The sequence below is a fragment of the Halichoeres trimaculatus genome, unplaced genomic scaffold (assembly GCF_033239565.1).
Source record: "Halichoeres trimaculatus isolate MK-OKI-2021-1 unplaced genomic scaffold, fHalTri1.1 fHalTri1_scaffold_7, whole genome shotgun sequence".
Taxonomy (NCBI): Eukaryota; Metazoa; Chordata; class Actinopteri; order Labriformes; family Labridae; genus Halichoeres; species Halichoeres trimaculatus.
The window spans coordinates 18,463,016-18,474,804 of NW_027437185.1; positions in this window are offsets into that span (position 1 = coordinate 18,463,016).

An 11,789-nucleotide genomic window follows, 5' to 3' on the forward strand; every position below is an offset into this window, starting at 1 on the left:
AGTTATAACATTATTGTTTTTAATTACACTTTTTAAATTACATTACAGATTGTTGTGTTACATGCCTAAGCAGACACTGAGGTACCTTCTGTTTTAACACTTGTGCATGTGTTTCACCACTTAAACCTGGATTTACCTCTTGTTTGAAATTAAATCAAATGCTTAAGAAGCTGTGTGATAATCATAAAGTATATATAGCAGATTGGAACCCTGAAAGGGCAGCGGGCTGAACTTTATTCATTACAATAACATTAGTTCATGTATTGTTTCATACTGATTATACTGATCCGTTATCTGCACTTGAAACTTCTCCTCATTTGAGATTTAACTCATTATTGTCGGCAGATACTATTTGTGAGTTATTTTCAAAATTTATTGATGGATTTCTCTATTTTAATCAGTATAAATCATCATCTTTACTCCAGGAGAGTTTAAGAACGAGAAGTAATTTTATCTCGCTGCTTTAAATGTAGATTATCCATCCCAAGTAAGCAGGGTCAGAGCTGTCTCTATTCAACACTTCATGTGAGGACTGGAAACGTCTGGGTGTGTAGGTTAATGGTGCAACTGGATTAAGGAGTCCAGATTCATACATAATGCAGGCGTTTACCTTAATGGGAGGAACGTGACTGGGGAGTGGTATTTACATTAAAGGAGGGTGAGAGTTCAGCTGAGCTGGGGGAATATTTTTCTGCCTACGCTGGCGGCAGACAGTGTAATGAATTTCTATAAAGCGCGCTGCAAATAAAAATAAAGACACACAAAGGAGACTGCATGATGATTGTTGTCAAGTGATGCTGACAAGGAGAAATTAGTGAGGACGGAGTTGATACTTGCAGAAGTGTACAGTTTGTAAAAGTCATTAAGCAGCCTCAGCCGACCCCGAATCATATATAAACATCTATTAAAAAAATACAATTTTCTTTACTTGAGCTGCTTAACCCAATGCTATGGTGTAATAATCCAACAAATCTGGGGTTATAGCATGTATGAAGAGGGGTGACCACACAGGAAGCATGTTTTTTTAATTGCCCACCTTTCACAAGAATTCACACAGGTTTCTACAAGGACACAAACCTGCACATTCTTTTATTTGTGTTTGTCTTGCAATCCAAACACACTGCACGTGGCTAAATGAACACACACACACACATAGAAACACACCCACTCACACATACACACCCACACACACATCACGTCTACAGGCCGATGCGTCTGCATGTATCCACAAGTGTGCTGACAGCACACACCCTGCATGTAGCCTGACGGTGTCTTGGCCACAATACACGGCACAATTAAAATAAATCTCCTCAAAGGCCGCACACGGCTGCGCTTTCTACCAGCCAAACAGGGGAACAACTCCATAGCAACACAGAGGAAATGTTTACATGTGAGAATATTTGGATATGCACTTTGTGAAGCATAAACAGGCTTGGTGTAATAATTCAGTGAAGAACATGATTTCTCTCTGCATTGACTTAAAGATAGAAAGAAAAGAAAACAGTGCGCCCTGGAAAGTCGTGAACTTCATTCTTCTCGCCGTGGGATTGTGACAATGTGTGTTCTCATTACGAGCGTACAGACAGCCCTCCGTGGGTCTCACTCTCTGAGCCTCTCTTCCTCGCTCCCCATCTATCTCTGCATTCCCAGACAGCTTTAGCAGTTCAAACCCTCGCACTGCGGCATTGTCACACACCACACTGGTTGCCATGGAGAAATAGTCCTCCTGGTCTCCAAGGTACCCGAGTCTATTGTCTTTGGCTTCTTTATTTAGATGAAAACATGATTTGTTGGAAGGGATCTACTTGTTTTTTTCGCTGCTTCTCTTTCTTCTTCTTCTTCCTCCTCATGAGCATCAATGCAGCGTTGCATGATGTGTATTGTTTCGTTCTTCTCCTTTCCAGGAGTTTGACTTCACGCACACGTGTGCGTTGAGCTCGCCTGATGTTTTGTAGCAATTAATTTCAGTGTGTCTGCATGTCAGCGCCCCAGGAGGGGGGCTGCATAAAAGTTTTCCCCCAATGCCACAGCTCTCGCCAGGGCTTATAATTGCCTTCTATTACCAGGGCTGGATGTCACAGGCTGTCTGTCACCACCAGGCTGTCGACTTGCGGCAGACGATGAGGAAAAGGAGTCAGAGTTTGCTCTTTTTGGCAGAGCAGATAATAAAGGTGATATATTTTTATATGTCTTCAGGATTATCGTGTCCTCCAGCGATGTGACCGTGCTTAGGCTATACACACAAAAAAACCCTCTGATGATTTATGCATCTGCATGGTTAGAAAGTTGATTTAAAAGCAGCTGGAGAAGAGTAATGCACTAACAAACAACAAGCTTAAGGTGAGCCACAAGCTAAACAAAACCAAGCCAAAAAAAAGTTCAGTGACTCAAACATGGCTTCAAAAAGCAGCAGCGAGGCCTTACACACACTTATATTCAGCGCGCTCTGACCTTTGACCCTGTGTATTTGCATGTTTCCAGCTCCGCTCACAGCTGTCAGCAAGCTGCAGCTTCTGTAGCCGCTGGCAGCGCCACATGAAAAACCAAACAGGAAGTGACATCACATCCTTTGCTCCGTGATATCACAGGGCTGAGTCGGAGAGAACAGAGTGAAAGGAAGAATAAAAAAGACAGAGAGAGTCAGAGGAGCGCGGCTGCTGGGTGGAAAGAGGAAGCTGTGTGTGTGTGTGAGTTTCGTTCTCATTCAGAGGCTGCGGTCCAGACTCTGTAGGCTCTGTGGTCATGCTGAAGTCCAGCCAGACGAATAAAGTGATCTAATTTAGGTCTCTTATCTACTTAATCAGAGGGGCTACAAACACGCAGGCTACATGTTCTGCTTTATCCCCAAATGACCTTATACGATACAAAAAACTGTTTTAGAAACTTCACAATCAGACATTATGCATGACTCTGCTAAAGCCGTAAGTTAAATCACATTTGTTTCATATGCTTCCTTTTTTCCCACCATGTGTTACAACTGCCCAGTGCTTCACTACGTCTCCCCTGAAATAAGAGGAAACAGTTGTCACTTTGAATGTAAAAGGTATAGAAGTAAACCAAACTTGTAACGTAAGTCATGTAAAGTCCTTTGAAGTGCTGTTTTCAATCATAAACTCGCTCTGCTCCCACGGATGTATGATTTGACAGTTCCCACACATACACCAACAGTTTTTTTTTTCTTCTTCATGCATGGTGATGCAAAAGTGGAAGGAGAGGTTTCGGAAACTGTGACGCTCTGCTTTGTCAGCTTTGGGTGCAAAGCAGGGTGAGTTACTGTTGTGTGCCTCTGTGGCAGGAGCGTGCGGCTGCTTGTTCCTCTGGCACGGAGGCCAAACGATGAATGGAGTGGGTGCAGGTAAACATGCTAAAACAGGCCCACTCAGTAATTGTGCTGCCTTGTTGACATGTTTCATGTTCACACACCTCCTTTTTTTTTAATGTGTGTCGTCACAGAACAGGAGAGCTGCTCCTGAGATCTGGCTCTATAAAGACTCTTTTAGCAAATTTAGCTTAAAAGTGAATAATCAACATAAAAGAAATAAAATCTTGTTTTTACCACAACAAATGTAAAACTATTGATTATACGATATGTTCATCTTAGATTTAAAAAAAAGGACTTCCTGAGTCATATACCCCCAGGTAAATCTCTTTGAAAAGGGGGTTTTTGAATTGAAGATGCATCCTAAGAGCTGAAGTGTTTCATCACTCATTACCCAACATTTGTTGCTGTAATGACGATTGTGAGGATGATGGTATTCTGACTGTGCTCGGCCAGAGCCACAAATAGGCACAAATTGTTTTGAAAGCAGCCCTCATTTCTCATTTTCAGAATGAGGAACTAGAGAAAATGAGTCAGAGCAGATGTGTGAGATGAGCTGCTGAGACAGCAGACCCAGACTCCAGATCAGCTAATGGTTTAATATGGAGATGAAGCCTACAGGGAGGAGTGGAAACAGAGTCCAACGGTTTTTAGAGGAAGGGCGGCACTGAAAACACGACACACACACACACATGTACACACGGACACACACATCAGGAGGAGACAGCCCACTGTGAACAGGACAAATAAACCAGCGGTTGTGTTGTACGGGCTGTTGGGAACCGCACAAACACACACAAAACCTGTACCACACGGCGAAAAAACACAGCGGGGAGAAGGGGAAGCGAGTGGGAGAGAGGGGGGAGAAGGAGGGGAGGAGTGTGGGAGAGTGAGGCAGTAGGGAAGGGAGAGGAGGTCTGGAGCAAGTCCAGGGGAACTCCAGACTGCTGTTACCCAACATGCTCTCTGTCTACAGGGGCTGGGAGCCTGAGCACTGCCGGATGGACACAGAACATGGAGAGAGGGGGGGGACACACTCTTACACATTCATGTTCGCCCCCTGACACACACTGACATACACAGCCACACACACACACACACACACACACACACACACACACACACACACACACACACGTCCCTATGTCGCCATAGTAACACACTGACCCTGGCCTCAAAGTTGCACTCCCGAGCCTGATCTCCTGCCAAGCTCTGAGTAGTGGGGTTGGATCTAATCTGCCTATTTATAGCAGACCCTTTGGCTCATTTTCTACTAGTGACAATAAGAGCTAATCTGCTTTCTCTAAAGCCCTACCACACCTACCTTACATCAGCCTGACTAGATTAACTGAAGGATGGGGCCAGGGTGAGAGCTGGGAAGAAAAGGAAAGGGTGAGTCTGAGACAGGAAGTGACGGAGAGGGTTAAAAATGGGGGGAGAAAATACCAGAAAAATACCAAAAAGCTCTCACTTTTACTGCCTCTTCTAATATGATACTGACAGCTTTAGGATGTGTAGCCTTTAATATGAAAAGGTAATATGATTCAGACAACAGGGATGTGTCCAGAGGTGGCCCCTCCTTTGAATCGGGTGTTGTCAGTCCAAATCCTAAATCCTGACTTGTTTTGTCAGAGGTGGAGCATTTCTTAAAGCCAATCGTTTAAATTTGACACACTTTCTCTTGTAGGTGCTGTAAATTGGAAAAAATACACTTTTCAAATGTTTTCCATAAATTAGATGCACAGGAGAAGAATTAATACACCAAAAATAAAAAGCATCACATTCATCATGTTTCCGTTTACTCAAAATAAAAAATAAATATATTTGAATTCCACCATTTGTTATTTTAGTCTTTAAAATAGTTAAGCCAATAATGTTTTATTCAAATTTCTATTAAGGGTTCAAAAGTGTATATTTGTCTGGCTATAATTTTTGTGAATGCGAATTTATCACAATCTTTATTTTTCTTAATAATATTGTTTTAATCTTACATTTCCCTGATTATTCTTCTGAATCATCCAATTCTTGAGATACTATAATTTTTATTTCTTATTTTCCCAGAATCAATAAATCTTATCTAATCCTGTATAATCTAAAATAGCTTTATTGTCAAGCTTATCAGGCTGACAGAATATAAAATCTGCACGTGATGATTACAGAAAGTGTGGAATATCATGACATTTTCCATCTCTAGCAGTGAAAAAGGGTTAGAAATATTATCAGTGGGGATTAAAGAATCGATTGGAATATCTGTACCAAGCAGCGTATGTGTGGTCAGAGTGTATGAGTGTGTATAAATGTGTGTCTGTGGCTGAACTTACACCCACATGGACACAGACCAGACGTTGGCCAACGTGACTCTGCAGTGCCAGGGGTAATTGTGCCGCTATTGGCTTCTGCTCTCAGCCACACCAAGTTAGCGGAGCCAGTCACAATGAGCTGAGCGTAACTTTAGCAGGAGTTAAACCCACTCTGGCTCTGGCTGCGATCCAAGTCCACTGGCCTCTTTCTCACCCCCCTCCCCCTGGCCAGCACTGACACTGACAGCGAGCACACGCTGGTGAACAGAGGCTGGTTCAGTGGAGGCCTCACGATGCCTGTGATACAAAAAGGGAGGAGAGACTCCAGACAAACGTCTGATATACAGCTTCACAAATGTATTGATCTGAAGCAATAAAGAATGTCTCCTTGGAGTGGGACTCATCTTTGGTCCTTTTTCACATTTTTCTCTTCATGATCAGTTTGGTATTTCGGTTTTATTTTCTCTGATATATTTTTCCGCTGTGCCTCTTTCTTTTTTGCATTTTCCATCCACTGCTTGTTTTTCCTTTCTTCTTACTGAATGCAAAATTTTCTCCCCCTCAACTTTCTGCTCATGAACCGTACATGTTATTCAAATAAATGATCATATTCCTTCGTTGCACAAAACTCTGACACCAGATCTGCAGGTTTCGAGGTGGCAGAGGTTTCACTTCCTTAAACTGACCGGCTTGTGGACTGGCATGAACTTTGTAATGTTGCATCTTTATTTATAGTGTGTCTCATGCACAAAACATATGTCATTAATGATGTTTTCACTGGTCTTTGAGCACACTTTTAGCCAAAGAGCTAATCCAATAAACTGATCAATCCGTGTTAATAGTATGAGCCGGTCAGATTGACACACATGTCGGTGCAAATCACTCTATTTTCTGACCAGACTTCATTCATGGGATCATGATGAGAGCTTAGCTTTAGCGGCTAACTGTCCTGACTTGGCTAGCTCCTCTTGCTAATTGGTTTGGGCTGTTTCCTTTGTGGCTGACTGCGTCACACAGTAAACTTAACCTCAGCCCAGACATAAGTATATTAACGTGGTTAAGTATAAATAGCTTTGAGGAGTCAAATTAAACCTCTCTGTTTGTGGAAGTGAGTATTTTGGGCACCTGTGATCTTGTTTTTGCTGTTAAATTTAGCTCTGTGGTCCTCAGTGGAAAGAGTGACAGAGACCTGTCACACTTCCTGTGTACTGTGAGTAGTGAGAAAACCACAACCCAGTGACGCCACGCTCGGAAAAAAAAAAAAAACAGAGAAAGAAAGCATCAGAGAGGCGTGGAAAGTCAGCAATGAGGAAGTTGTGGTTTCATTTGAAAGAGGAAAACTGTTGCCTGAACTGTAAGTGGATACTAGAAGTGAACTGTAAAGTTTCCTGTGCGGACTTTCCCCCCTTCATGATAACACGATGGGCAGCGGTGATAAGCTGAGCGACAGACTAAATATACTGCTGCCACTATTTCTGCTAATACTTTGAATAACTGTTGAGTTGTTTCTACTCTTTGTTGCACAGAATGTTCTACACCTAAATCAATTTCAACAGTATGGATCTCTTTTTTCCACTCTTTATACTCTCAGGCTCCCGTGCCTTTGTAGCTGCTCTCACTTCCCGTTGGCTATTGTTTGTTGTGACCTCCGCTAAGCATGCAGCGCACAGCGGCACACACAGCATTTCCAGGAGCACACACACACACACACACACACACACACACACACACACACACACACACACACACACACACACACACACACACACACACACACACACACACACACACACACACACACACACAGAAAGGACTTTAGCCTTTGTACTTCAGATACAAATGTGCTGCAGCACTGCCTGATAAAAACAGCAGCAGAGCATCACATTAAGAGACAGATTTCAGAAAGTAATCTGTTATATAAACTGCTTATTTAGATGAATGAATTTATAAGACACCACTGAGTAAATCTTCTGTATTGTTATGTGATTATAATATTTATAACCACAATCATGAGCTGCTAGTCAGAGGAAGTGCAAAATGAGTGCATGTTAAAGATATTTTTGGTTCATTTGTGTCAGTTACCCCGAAAAGCGTAAACGCACTCATTTTTGTCGGTTTGTGTGGGAGTAGGAACACTGTAATGTAAGAGCGCCAGAGTGTGTGTGCTTTTGTGTGTGAGTTTGAGTGTGTGTGTGTGTGTGTGTGCATCTGAGTGTGACATAAAGTGTTGGAAAGAGACAAATTTATAGTGTGAATTTTCTCTCTCTGAAACAACACAGAAAGTCATGAATCATCTGTGCTGCACAGATATAACCACAGGAAGTACCCATGGAACACACACACACACACACACACACACACACACACACACACACACACACACACACACACACACACACACACACACACACACACATACACAGCGAGTATGCTCAAGCAAAGCCAAATACCCTCAGATTCTAGAAATAACACATCAAAACAGCCCATAAACGGTGAATTTCTCAGGAGAATGATTTCATCAAGTTTGTTTCCAGGGATTTTTTATTGATCCAAAGTCTCAACAACACAGAAGAAGATTTTTCTTTCAAACAGCCACCAAATCTTGTGGATCAATAAACTTTGGTCAAGACCCCATCACAGCATCCCAGCCATTTTCTGCAAGAGACAATGTTTCCATGGTGACCCCTACACACTCGGGGCATGCGTAAGAAAGTGCAAGCCATAAAGACCTGTGTGTGTGAGAGAGAGTCGACGCTCAGCCTTGACCCCCCTGACTTCCCCGTCTTTGTGAACCTTGTTTGGTTCAGAGCAGTGGAGCAGAATAGTTGCTCATTATTCCTGTTGTACGAGCGTGGTCCATGGGGTGACAGCCATAGTGAAAGAGTCCTCTCGCTGACCAGAAGGATTAAAAACACACACACACACACACAGAGGAAAAAAGACATGAGGGAGAGGGACTCGAGGTTAGAAGAAATACAGGCATGTCGATAGAAACACACACAGAGGAGTCCAAAGAGTCATCTCGTTACAGGCAGCGATCAATAAGAAGCTGCTTTTATACATTGAAGTTTTGGGCTCCGGTGAGCCGGTTATGAAACAAGCCAAAATGAATATTGATGCCTCTACATGTGCTACAAAAGCAAACGAGACCATCAGTGACAGGACTGATTATTTCCATCAAGTTATTTTTAATATCTGAAACCACTGTTAGACAAACTGAAAATATTCACTCTGCAGAAACAGCCTCTTCTTAATGGCAAAAAACCCACAGAGCAAAGTATTTAGATGATAAATGACATCAAAAAAGAAAAATTCAACTTTTGCATCTGCAGAGCAAAATAAGCAAAGAGAAAAGAAGCATTGTGTGGTCAACAGGTGGCGCCAAAATCAACACAGATTAAAAGTTCCTCACAAAATCTTAATCTGCGTGAAAACACCACTCCAAAAATTTAAGGAACAGTCATATTCAAACTTTATTCAGACTGGAATAAACACTGGAAGAACAAATGCATGGACATATTTGTTCAATGTAAGGCAAGAGGCATCCAGAAAAACACATTTTTTTTCTCACTATTAATTTAGAGCATGGTTTTATATCACTATCTTCTACAAACAGGTGAAAAGAAAACCACATTTAGTGATATTTGTACTTATACATGTATTACATTTACATCATAAAGAGTCAGAAAATGTGGGCACAGAATGTACACCTGAGTAGATATCTACTAACCAGATAGACCTACTCTCTCGAAGGATGTTTTTTTAGAGGTAGTTGTAAAATGTTTATTTTCCTGAGCTTTAAAGCTGCATTTGAGGGAAGATCTCGTTGTATTTAGCCCTGCTACGAGTACACTGTGTGGTGGAGTGTCACCGTGTTTTTCTTTTTGAATGCACTGTTTGTATAGACGAGCACGCTACCGAGGCTGGTGGAGAGAGAAACCCCCCTTGGCCTCATGTTTGCAGCCAGTTGAAGCCATTACACGGATCCCACTGATGTGGCCACGGGCCTGGCACGCTTACTTGTCCAGGTGACAGCCGCTGTGGAGACAGAGGCCCTGACCGGTCTTGGCCCTCCCTGTTGCACCAACTGTGCCAACTTACCGTCAACAGGACACTAAACTGCGGCGACACGCACGCTGCCTTCCCCTGCTGTAGACTGCGGGCACATGTGCTTGAACCTGAGAAAAGCTGAACTAAAGGTTTGAAATCAGGAGATCTGAAATCAGATTTGAAACCTTCAAATCAAACTACATCAGGAGGAGTGTTGAGATATCTGACCCGGCATCAGCGGTGCAGGGGGGGTGATTTTGTTGCTGGTGGGCTGTAAGCAGCGCAGAGAAGAGATTTGCAGAGACAGCCCATAACAGCTCCCTTGGAACCAATGACTCAGATATGCAGATGTGTTTACTTCCCTTCTGTTTCCCACCTCAACCAGCACACAAAAGGCAGGGGGAATGAAAGTGCCTGATAATGTCTTTAAGTGTTTCATTTATATATTTATATGCTGTTATAAAGAACTCATTTTTCACTAAAACTTAGACAGGCACTTCAAATGGAAATCTGTATTCCCTCCCTCCCTTCTGAGGGTATTCATCTTTTGTCTAATGCGTAGCGCTGCTCACTGTTAGTTTCTCTCTGACACCATGCCAGCAGAGTCATCTGCAAAGGGACTCATGTAGGGATTAAAAACCATCAACGGCTCCCCTTTAACAGAGAGGTAGAAAAAAACTGTGAAAAATAAAATACAATAAAAAAAAAAAAGAAGAAGAAAAAAAAACTCGAGACAGTTTTGAGAAAACTTGTAGAAAGAGAATGCAGATTGTCACCTGACCCTGAGGCGAGGCAGCCCTAAATATAATAAAGAGAAGACAACAGAAGAAGACGAGGCGACACGACACGGGTAATGTGTTTTCTCTGCTGGTGTCGTCTGGCAGATCTGGGATGATTGAGTGCTGATGCCTGCCTGGGCCGCTTCAGAGAAGATCGTCTACCCCCCACCCCCCTCCTCCTGCCTTTATCTCGTACACACTCATGACAACACATGTGCACAAACATCTCACACACACACACACATATATATAACTTGTGTTTTCTGAGTGACAAAACATCAAGGCGTTTTTACTGTCATCTCCTGCGCTTCTCTTCGTCTGTCTTTTGTTTGGTCGAGGGAATAATTCAAGGTAACACTTTATTATTGTGATGTGTGAGTGTTTGCGTGTGGTTTTCTCCACGGTGGATGTGTGTCTTAATTATAACAGGGTTTAGTGAATTAGGGCAGGATGTGCATTATACTTACATTTGCATAATCTCTGTTGAATAAACCTCAGTGACAAACATGCAAGCAGAAAATCCCACATACCTACTGTACTGCAGGGCTTCAGTGAAAAATGTGAAGAAAGGCATGTTTGTGACAAAAATCTATTGCGTGTTCATGCAGAACGCGTGTATTAATCTCTGTATATTTTCATAATCTCTTCATATTGTGAAATTGTCAGCAGCAGATACGCACAAACAGGTGCTGGCTGCAGAGGAAGTTGATTGGCCTGATTCCATGATCCATTTTCCCAAGGCTTACACACCCCTGCAGCTGTCCTCCAGTATATGAGAACCATGTGTGTGTGTGTGTGTGTGTGTGTGTGTTGAGTATGTGTGTTGCACAGTCGTGGTTATGACAAATTCACTCCTTGCTTCTTGCCAATAAGTGAACAATGATCTTCATTGACAAAGAAAAATCAAACAAAAAACAAAATTCTGGTCCAGAGAATGAAAGAAAATGAGGAGAATGATCAAAAGAAGGGTCCATAAATGATTCTCGGGGCTGATTTTAAAATGTCTCAAAGTTTAAAAGAGTCTGACCTGCTTGTGAATGAGCCCCCTGATGTTCAAAGCCAAATCTTATCTCAGGTTTTGGGGCTTTTTTAGCTGTTTTGCATGGCAGAATGTTTTGAACTGAGCGGTGACAGCCTGAGCCAAACTGAAGAGTCTCATTCCTGTTGGAAAACACTTTTCTTTCTCCCTCTCCCTCCTCTCCTTCTCTCTGTCTCCCTCTCCCTCCCTCTGAAGCTGCAGATCACTTAAAAAAGAAAGGGGAAGGAACATGAATAAAAACTGAAGGCGCTTCTCTTAGATATGTCTCTTGATGCTCTTCAGATCTTTAAGACTTCATCAGA